This window comes from Hyperolius riggenbachi, chromosome 12, assembly GCF_040937935.1.
Source record: "Hyperolius riggenbachi isolate aHypRig1 chromosome 12, aHypRig1.pri, whole genome shotgun sequence".
Classification (NCBI taxonomy): domain Eukaryota; kingdom Metazoa; phylum Chordata; class Amphibia; order Anura; family Hyperoliidae; genus Hyperolius; species Hyperolius riggenbachi.
In genome coordinates, this window is record NC_090657.1 from 73,694,123 (window position 1) to 73,705,401 (window position 11,279).

The following is an 11,279-nucleotide window of genomic DNA, read 5'->3' on the forward strand; positions in this document are numbered from 1 at the left end:
GCCGGAGGGGAGTCTATGCCAAAAGTCCCACCAAAAATTACGGAGTTGACGCAGAATTGTGTTTTAATCCCTAAAGGGCATAAATCACAATACATTCCTACATTTGAGGAATAAAGGGCTGCTTTCAAAAGTCCGGAGTGTGTACACATGGTGGTAGTGTAAGGGTTATATCTGCTTCACACTGACAGACCAAACTCGGCGTTTAACACACCGCAAACAACCGTAAAGAGTTGTTAGTAGTCTTTCAGGATTTAAATGTTAGTCCTCTCGGCAGCAATCTTTGTGTAGTGGCCACCATTATACTAGTGCACACATTGCCGAGGGTGCAAGCGATGGCGGTTTTACAGCTCCTATGGTCGAGCTGAAGTAGTTCAATGACAGTAAAGTGACCAAAAAAAAAAAACTGCTTCTGCAGTGTGGGCCGAATGTTGGCCTAATAGGCTTTATTGAATGAATGTCTGAGGTGACCAAAAAAAAAAAAAAAAAAAAAAAATTGGCAAAACTTATCCAGCCGATCGAATTTGGTCTGTCCACAATGAAGCAACGACCTTATTATCTTGGGTGTGCCCCCAACACACTCATACAGGTCATTGCTTCATTGTGATACGCAGGCCCCTTCACCACGACGAGGTAACGATCACGAAGGGGAATTGGCATCTTGTACATGCCTTTTTTTTTTTTTTTTTTTTGGTTGTTGCAGCCCTGTGGAGCACCAGAGGACAAAAAATTATGCATGTACAATCACACGCCAGAAAAGTTAGGTTTTGTAGCAGCCACTGCTACAGCAGCAGCCCTACAGAGACTCTGAAGCGAATTTTTTTTGCTATATTTACCTTTTTTAATTCGCTTCAGAAGTCTCATTAGGTGTAAACCGCCGCATCCCCGATGAAAAACAAATCCCCACACAAACATCCACGACCAACATGGTCGTGGATTGTGCTGCCCTGAGAGGCAGAGCTATGAGCTGTAGCTCTTCCTCTCCTGCCGTCAATCGCCACCTCTCCCCGCCCCTCTCTGTGAAGGAAGAGTGAGAGGGCGGGGAGAGGCGGTGTTCCGACGCGATTGACATCTGAAGAGGCAGAGCTGCAGCAGAGAGCTCTGCCCCTTCCAGGAAGCGCCGGCCAGAGTCGTCCCCCCCCCCCCCTTCGGGGATTTGGAGGGGTCTGCAGCCCTGTCTTCTTCCTTAAATTACTCCTCCCTCTGCATTGCCGCAGGTACAGCAGGTGTCGACGCCAAGTCTGGTTCTGGTGGTCACGCTCCTCTACGGCCTTATCCACCACTCTTCGCAGGGCACACCACACTCCAGGAACAAAGTGTATGGGACCAGGTTGTCGATGGTGCCTTCACTGCGACTCACCAGGTTTGTCACCTCATCAAAAGGATGCATGCAAGCATTGCGCATGGGCATTCAGTACTCGTACAGATACTAATTGATGGTTTTTTCTTGTTGGAGCAGGTGGTTGACCATGAGGAGCATTTAATTCGAGCAAGTCAGGCTGTCACAAATCAAGCGCCTCACAGGCAGGTTCTTTCGCCGCTGAATATCTGCAAAGCATGCCATGACCGTGTAGGAACGCCTGAAATGGCCATACACCTTCCTGGACTGCTTAGGTACCTTCTGTAACCCTGGATACTTATGCTTCATACACACTTGAGATAACAGTCTTTGGAAAATAAAAGATCACAGACCAATTTTACCCCATTCCATGTAGTATGAGAGCCATACCTACACAGTCTATTCTATGGAGCTGCACTCCCCATCAGATAAAATCTTTGCAAGATGCTGCACACAAAGATGCCTGTACACACTCAAAAGATCATTATCTGCAAAAGATCTGTTCCTGCAAAAGATCCATTCCATGCAAAATGCATTATAGTCTATGAGATCTGGAGATCATCATACACACTTGGTTTAACAGACTTCATCTGCATATCTGGCAATCATCTGCAGATCTGAAAATCCACCCTGTTGAATCTGATCTGCAGATGATCTGCAGATGATTGTCTATTAAACCAAGTGTGTATGATGATCTGCAGATCTCATAGACTATAATGCATTTTGCATGGAATGGATATTTTGCAGGAACAGATCTTTTGCAGATAATGATCTTTTGAGTGTGTACGGGCATCTGTGTGTGCAGCATCCTGCAAAGATTTTATTTGTTGGGGAGTGCAGCTCCATAGAATAGACTGTGTAGAGTATGGCTCTCATACTACATGAAGGGTGGTAAGATTGGTCTGTGATCTTGCCTTTTCCAAAGACTTTTATCTCAAGTGTGTATGAAGCATTAGACACAAAGTGCTGTATAATATTCAACACATGTGCCATGCAGGACACGTGTTAACTTGCCCAAATTCAATGCCACCAACAGATTGTAGTTGTGGTGGTATCACCAACTCAGAGCCACGCATTCCTTGCTTGGCAGCCATCAACAGGTTTACTCAATGCGCAGTGTACGTGCTATACCTGCCCTGATCATGCTTTGAAGACCAGGAATAAGTGGTCAGATGGACCCTTGCCCCAACACTGTTTGCCAGATATGCCACGACTTGTCTTTCCACATACCGGTACAGTTTGGGGATTGCCTTTTTGGAGAAAAATGTTCTGCCTGGTACCTTCCACTGCGGTGTAAGAATTTTTTTAAAGGCCTCAGACTCCATCAGCTTGTATGGTAAAAGCTGGTGGGCTAACAGTTCTGACAAGCAGGGCCGGGCCGAGGCAGAGGCAAGAGAGGCTCCAGCCTCAGGGCGCAGTGTAGGAGGGGCGCACAACTCACTCAGCTATTATTCCCCTATTGTGTTTGAAGCAGAGAGAAATAAGAAAAGGGGATACATGGCAGTGACTGCAAGCCAGATAACTAGAGAATAAGGTGTTGGGGGGTTGGGGGCCCTGGGGTGCCTCTTAGTCTAATAGCAATCATTGTGTGATGGCTGGAGTGGGAGGGTTGGGGGGCGCATTTTGGTGTCTCAGCCTTGGGTGCTGGAGGACCTTGTCCCGTCTTTGCTGACAAGCCAGCTGTCAGATGCCGGGCAAGGGACTGACTATGAGACATTGGCTTCTTCCGCTCAAAAACTTCCTTGACAGACACATTTTTCTAAATAAACCAATAAAGAAAACATTCTCTAGTTTGAATACGTTTTTATATCTTACGGAATATCAATCTCAGCCACGTCCAGTATACTGTGACAAGTGGGGGAAAAAAAGCTCAACCAAGGTGTTGACTGGCCATAAGTCTGGTTAGACAACTGCAGACTCCCTGTTTTCTCCAGCTGTTACAATCCAAGACAGCTACCAGATGGTTTATAGCGCCTGAATCTAAAAATAAATTCCCCCATCAAGGGGGTAAATGCTGGAGATGTGGGCAGGACGGTGGGTCTATTGTCCTTATGTGGTGGTCCATGTCCTGTAATGGCGAAATTTTGGGATGACAAACAAATTTACCCTCAAAAAAGAAAAATTTTAGTCTTAACCACTTGCTGACCGCCCACAGCCGATGGGCGGCGGCAAGGGCTGGGCCCAAACGACCACAATACGCCCATCGGCGGTGGCGGCGGTGGGCGTGGTTATGCGGCGATCGCGTCATTCATGACGCGATCAGCCGCTGGCGACAGGCTCCGCCCCCTCACGCTGTAACCCGCCGGCGGGTTACTAGCTGCCCGATCGCCGCTACAAAATGTATAATACACTTTGTAATGTATACAAAGTGTATTATACAGGCTGCCTCCTGCCCTGGTGTTCCCAGTGATCGAGGGACCACTAGGGCAGGCTGCAGCCACCCTATGTCGCACCCAATCACACTAATCTCGCCCCCCACCCCCCTTCCCTTTATTGTTTTTTTCACAAAGTGTCACTTTCCACTAACTTGTGACAAAAAATAAAATCTTCTATGAACTCACCATACACCTAATGGAATACCTTGGGGTGTCTTCTTTCTAAAATGGGGTCACTTGTGGGGTTCCTATACTGCCCTGGCATTTTAGGGGCCCTAAACCGTAAGGAGTAGTCTAGATACCAAATGCCTCAAAATGACCTGTGAATAGGACGTTGGGCCCCTTAGCGCACCTAGGCTGCAAAAAAGTGTCACACATGTGGTATCGCCGTACTCAGGAGAATTAGTATAATGTGTTTTGGGGTGTATTTTTACACATACCCATGCTGGGTGGGAGAAATATCTCTGTAATTGACAATTTTTTGATTTTTTTTTTTTTTTTTTACACACAATTCAATTGTCCATTTACAGAGATATTTCTCTCACCCAGCATGGGTATGTGTAAAAATACACCCCAAAACACATTATACTACTTCTCCTGAGTACGGCGATACCACATGTGTGAGACTTTTTTGCAGCCAAGGTGCGCTAAGGGGCCCAACGTCCTATTCACAGGTCATTTTGAGGCATTTGGTATCTAGACTACTCATCACGGTTTAGGGCCTCTAAAATGCAAGGGCAGTATAGGAACCCCACAAATGACCCCATTTTAGAAAGAAGACACCCCAAGGTATTCCGTTAGTAGTATGGTGAGTTCATAGAAGTTTTTTTGTTTTTGTAACAAGTTAGTGGAAAATGACACTTTGTGGAAAAAAAAAATAAAAATCAATTTCCGCTAATTTGTGACAAAAAATAAAATCTTCTATGAACTCACCGTACTACTAACAGAATACCTTGGGGTGTCTTCTTTCTAAAATGGGGTCATTTGTGGGGTTCCTATACTGCCCTGGCATTTTAGAGGCCCTAAACCGTGATGAGTAGTCTTGAAACCAAATGTCGCAAAATGACCTGTGGACTTTGGGCCCCTTAGCGCAGTTAGGGTGCAAAAACGTGCCACACATGTGGTATCGCCGTACTCAGGAGAAGTAGTATAATGTGTTTTGGGGTGTATTTTTACACATACCCAAGTCGCCAAAAATATGATTGCCACCAAATGGAAAGACACAAGATCCCCCACACTAGATGAATGGATTGAGCAAATGAATGTGTTGTGTGAAGGAGAGATAGAAGTAGTAGAGCGAGCAAGAAATGGATATATGAGAGCTTCATGGTGTTTATTTGTTGACAGAGAGTAAATTCCTTAATAAAGGGTAATGAGAATGTTAGGAGGTATAGGCATGAGGGCAATGGATGAAGAGAAAGGTATAAAATGAATAAGAGTGTATGAAGTCAGGGTGTACAGCATAAGGAGGTTGGAGGCACAGCCAGTACGGGGTCCTCCGGCACCCGGGGCTAGGACGCCAGGTGCACCCCTCTATCCCTCCTGCACTGATTGCTAAACTCTGAGGCGCCCCAGGGCTCCTGGCACCTTGGTCTCTGGTTGTCTGGCTTGTGGTCGTTGCCATGTGACCCCTTTTTCTTGTTTCTCTCTGCTTCAGGTGCAGTGGGGGGTGGCTGGGGGGGTTGTACGCCCCCTCCTGCACCGAGCCCTGGGGCTGGAGCCTCTCTTGCCTCTGCACGGCCCTGGTTGGAAGGTTGGTTGTACAGTGTAAGTGTAGATGAGGATGTGAATAGAATGTATAGTATGAGAATTAAGGACCATATGGACCTCGTTTTTTTGTCTTTTATTTTTTGTCTTATTACAAAGGACAGAGGAAGGCTAATATTAGCCATGTTTTTCACAGTTTAAAGTAAAGCTAAAATTGGACAATGATGCAACTAAAGCCCAAATGCCACAGGAGCATGGCAATGAAGTGCATTTCTTAGGCTGGGCAAAAGTCGAGCTGAGGTAAAAAAAAAAAAAAAAAAAAACTTCCTTGACAGACACCTGACTGTGGGCAGATGAACAAGAACTGCTCAAGGTGAGAGGCAGCGGAGTGAAGGGTGGTTGGGAGGGGGCAATGAAAGCGGAGATTGATGTGGCTGAAGATGCTGGACCAGGAGGAGGAGGGTGGCTATGAGTTTGTGTGCTGCTTTTCCTCGTGTTCATCCCATAGGTGTTTGTGATGTGAGATCGAGATCATGTGCCTTTACAAAGCAGTTGTCCCTAGGTAGGTGTTGGACTTCCCACGACTAAGTTTCCTTTGGCAGAGGCTGCACATGGCATTGCTGTTATCAGAGGCAGACACACAAAAAAATACCACACTGGCCAGCTTTGGAATGATGGCATCCTGGTGGTGGCAACAACAGGCGTTGAAGGGCAGTTGGCTGGCGTACCCCAGGTGCTGATACATGCTGTCTGGCAGTGCCACTAGCTCCTTTTGACGACTTCCCCCTGCTAGTTACTAGTCTCCTCCTCCTCCTCTCTGTCTCCCCATAGGAACTGTCCCCCTGTACTTCATCTCTTCTTGCGGGCACCCACGTGACACCAATGGACACATCGTCATCATCATCAACCGCATCACTTATATCAGACACCTCCAAAAGGCACCAACAACGGGTACTACATCATCATCCTCACACTTAACGTCCATGTGTGTACTGGTGCTTCTGTGTGCAATTCTGCTTACAGAATAGGAGGAGGTGAGCTGATGACAGCCGGGTGCTTACCAAACCTAGCCGAGTAGAGCACCTGGCTAAGATAGCCTGGGGCAGGGACGGATCTAGGGGGGGGCAAGCGGGTATCTTGCCCCAGGCGCAGTTTGTTGAATCCTTAAAAAGGCGGCAAAATGAATGGCAGGTTAGGCGGCAAAACCTGACCTTTAGGTGCCAAAACCTGACCTTGCCCCAGGTGCAACTTGGTTTTGATCCGTCCCTGGCCTGGGGAGCATCACACACAGAGAAATGCAGTAGGACTATCAGACTACAGTCTAAACTAATGCACTGGAGTGGTACTGTGTCTGCAACACCCCCCTCCCCCCCCCCCCCCCCCCCCCAGCAGAACGATGTAGTAGCCATCAAAAGGATTACTCGGGGTGGTTTCACAGAAAGTCAATCAGCGAGGAACAACAAAACAGGCCTTGCTAACTTTCCCTATCTCAGCAATGCTCTCTGTCCCTTTCCCTCACTACACCCGGAGACAGAATAAAACATGGCCGGCGCAACTGCGTTTTATAGGGGGGGGGGGGGGGTCCGTAAGGGAGTGCAGGCTCATTGGCTGCCATGTGTCTGCTGACTGTGAGGTAAGGGGTCAAAGTTTAGCTCAACGATGATTTATAGGGGTTGGGTCAAACGCGCCATGTGTTCGCTGCCCGCTGCAGGCGCGAACAGCTGATATCCGCCGGGAACTGTCTGCCAGCGAACCGTTCGGGCAATTTCTGCTTGGGAGTATATATAAGGATATACAGTATATATCATATACAGTATATATAATTGACAATCTACCCTACACTATTCAATTTTCGTAAAAATTTATCAGAAAAATTCACCACTCCCATTATTATATTATTTAGTACTTATATAGCACCGACATCTTACATTGCGCTGTACAGAGTATATATTGTTTTTGTTTAACTGTCCTTCCCTCAGAGGGGCTCACAATCTAATCCCTACCATAGTCTTATGTCTATGTACATTATGTATCGTGTAGTGTATGTATTGTAGTCTAGGGCCAATTTGAAGTGAAGCCAATTAATTTATCTGTATGTTTCTGGGATGTGGGAGGAAACCGGAGTGCCCAGAGGAGACCCACGCAGACACCGGGGAGAACATACAAACTCTGTGCAGATGCTGACCCGGCTGAGATTAAAAACCAGGGACCCAGCGCTGCAAGGCGAGAGCGCTAACCACTACGTCACTATGCTGTCCATTCGACTTTTATCAAATTAAAACAGGAAATACGATCGGATTTCTTGCTCGAATATAATAAAAACCTTTTGATTTATCAGGACAATCAATTGTTTTATCGTATAGCCATAAAATAAGGTACTTTTATTGTATTGTGTGTGGCTACCTACACTCATTCACACCACGTCACTTAGACGCTGGTCTTCGGGCACGGAGCTGGCTCCAGCTACCACTTCCGCCCGCGCAACTTTACCAAACCTATTTGGTTAGTGAAGTGGATATTTTATCCCACTGGGTTTCCTATTTCTTAAAAATTAGTGCATAGCTCCCGGCAACTGTCCCTATTTTTGGAGGGACAGTCCCTCTTTGGGAGCTCTGTCCCCTCTTTCCTCCTCATTTGTCCCTCTTTAAGGACTTTGTCCCTCTTTCTATGTAAATATATATATTTCTCTACTAAAAAAAGTGTTTGACTCTAAACTTTACTCCCACCCTTTAAATTGATATATTACTCATTTTAAAATGTTACTATGAAGGGAAATGAACCAGGATAGAAAGGACCAGTGTGGTTTTAACGATACAATACGTTGCCCAGACGTCCCGCTTTAGCCGGGACGCATCCCCGGATTCGGGGTCCCCTGTCCCAGGCTGCGCTATGTCCCGGGGAAACGTCCCGCTTTTAGCCGCTTTTAGACTCTGGCCACCGTCCGATTGCAACTGGCCGCGACGTCTAATAGACGCTGCGCCAGTTCATTGCCCGCAGCCCCGCTCCAGCCTGCATAGTCTTCAGGCAGAGCAGGGCTACAGGAAGATGGTGTCCGAAGCCCTGTACTGGAGACAGGGGCAAACCCAGGATTTTCAAGGGGGGGGGGGGGGGATTCCTGAAAGGTCTCCCTCAGCCACGCACAAAACAGTATAGTAATATGGTAGGACATCATGCTGGGTACACGTAATGCAAACTCCCATCCAACTGACAGGCTCTTACAATTATTTACTAAATGTCCGATCGACAACGGGATTGATCAGGAGCAGTTTGGATACAGATAATAATAAAGACAGCTGACATTGGTAATGAAGGGGAAAGTGAAGCATTCATGCAGCAGGACACAGGGCTGTGCTCATATCTGACTCTAAAGGTGCATACACACATCAGACTATAGTCTTTGGAAACTGAAAGATCACAGACCAATCTTACCACCCTTCATGTAGTATGAGAGCCATACTCTACACAGTCTTTTCTATGGAGCTGAACTCCACATCAGAAAAAAATCTTTGCAAGATGCTGCACACACAGATGCTGTACAGACACAAAAGATCAGTATCTGCAAAAGATCTGTTCCTGTCAAAAATCCATTCCTGCAAATTGCAATGATAGTCTATGAGATCTGCAGATCATCATACACACATGATTTAACTGACATTCATCTGCAGATCAAGCAATCATCCGCAGATCTGAAAATCCATCCTGGTGGATCTGATCTGCAGATGAATGTCAGTTAAATCATGTGTGTATGATGATCTGCAGATCTCATAGACTATCATTGCAATTTGCAGGAATGGATTTTTGGCAGGAACAGATCTTTTGCAGATACTGATCTTTTGTGTCTGTACAGCATCTGTGTGTGCAGCATCTTGCAAAGATTTTTTTCTGATGTGGAGTTCAGCTCCATAGAAAAGACTGTGTAGAGTATGGCTCTCATACTACATGAAGGGTGGTAAGATTGGTCTGTGATCTTTCAGTTTCCAAAGACTATAGTCTGATGTGTGTATGTGGCCTAAAGGTGGGTACACACGTCAGATAAGAGTCTTTGGAAAATGAAAGATCACAGACCAATTTTACCCCCTTTCATGTAGTATGAGAGCCATACTCTACACAGTCTATTCTATGGAGCTGAACTCCCCATCAGATAAAATCTTTGCAAGATGCTGTACACAAAGATGCTGTACACACGCAACAGATCAGTATCTGCAAAAGATCTGTTCCTGCAAAAGATCCATTCCTGCAAAATGCATTCATAGTCTATGAGATCTGCAGATCATCATACACACCTTGTTTAATGGACATTCATCTGCAGATCAGACAATTATCTGCCGATCTGAAGATCCAACCTGTTGGATCTGATCTACAGATAATTGTCCGTTAAACAAGGTGTGTATGAGATCTGCAGATATCATAGACTATGAATGCATTTTGCAGGAATGGATCTTTTGCAGGAACAGATCTTTTGCAGATACTGATCTGTTGCATGTGTACAGCATCTTTGTGTGCAGCATCTTGCAAAGATTTTTATCTGATGGGGAGTTCAGCTCCATAGAATAGACTGTGTAGAGTATGGCTCTCATACTACATGAAAGGGGGTAAAATTGGTCTGTGATCTTTAATTTTCCAAAGACTTTTATCTGACGTGTGTACGCATCTTAAGTTCCCTAGAGCTTCTCCATGCTGTGTACACACGCTGCTGCTCCATGCTGTGTACACACATTGCTGCTACATCCAAAGACAACTGTAGCAGGGAAAGAAAGGGGGCAGTGCTGTGAGCTGCAGGATACCTGCAGGTATTCTGGTGTTTTAACTTGTGCCTGTCCCCAGAATTTGCATCGGCCCTGGTCTGAGGGGGATTCTGGGCAGCTGTAATTCCCCCCCCCCCCCCCCCCCTGCATTTGCCTATGGGAGACTATTTGGCTCCACTACAGGGCTTCGGACGCCATCTTCCCGTAGCCCTGCTATTCCATTTAGCGCGGGAGATTTGAGCAGGAGGATCGTCGGGAGAGCTGCGCGCCAGAGGCCGGCCGGGTGATGGGACTTCTGTCAGGTGAGTATATTCTTTTTTTGCCCACATTGCGTTTATTTTGCAGGGGAAATGTTGTGTTTATTTCGTGCTGAAATGTTGCCCACATTGCGTTATTTTCTGCTGAAATGTTGCCCACATTGCGTTTATTCACTGGTGTCTGGGGTAACTGTTGCTGCATTTATTATTTAATGGTCATAGTTGGCTATATTTGCTGCTTTGGGGTTACGGTATACTAATAGCATCACACAGTTTCTGCACACCCATGATGCAAATCCTCGTTTCACCACATCATGGTGTAAACACTGCTTTCTTATGCCTCGCTGTTACATCATTACGGTAGCTCCAACCCATACAATGTCATCATGGCCACACCCATGTTTCTGCGCAAATCCGCCTCCCCGGTCCCAGGTTGAACCCAGAAAAATCTGGTCACTCTGGATAAAACAACATTTTTCTTATAAAATCTTTATGGTATGCATGACTAGGGGGTGTGACAAGGGGCGTGGTCAGTGGTGTGGCTTGGGCGTAGCTTAAGTGTCCCTCTTTCTCCTCTCAAAAAGTTGGCAGGTATGCCGTTGGTCTGTGAGGTTCCCGGCTGACTCCTAGATCACCCCATTTTTAACATATAGCAGTAGAATGGGAGTATTTCTTTTACTTGCTGTTCTAACTAGTTATTTGACGCATAATAAATGGCTTAAAAAAAAAAAAAAAAAAAAAAAAAAGTGCCGTACTTAAATCATTCCTCACTTCAATCCTGGTTTGTTGCAAAAGGAGGAAGTAAGTGCGCCTGGCTCTGTTCCTAGCCGGTTACTTTTAAAGCGCGCAAATCACCTTC

The 11,279-nt window shown here is 46.1% G+C and overlaps 1 protein-coding gene across 1 annotated transcript in view; it reads right to left on the minus strand.

Moving 5' to 3' along the window:
* ZNF341 (zinc finger protein 341) overlaps nt 1–11,236 on the minus strand; it is a 74,591-nt gene extending 63,355 nt beyond the window's left edge. Inside the window, exon 1 of the mRNA XM_068262536.1 lies at nt 11,176–11,236. The gene's annotated coding sequence lies outside the window, so the exon portion shown is untranslated. The remainder of the gene's footprint in view (nt 1–11,175) is intronic.
* Nucleotides 11,237–11,279: the final 43 nt, after the last annotated feature.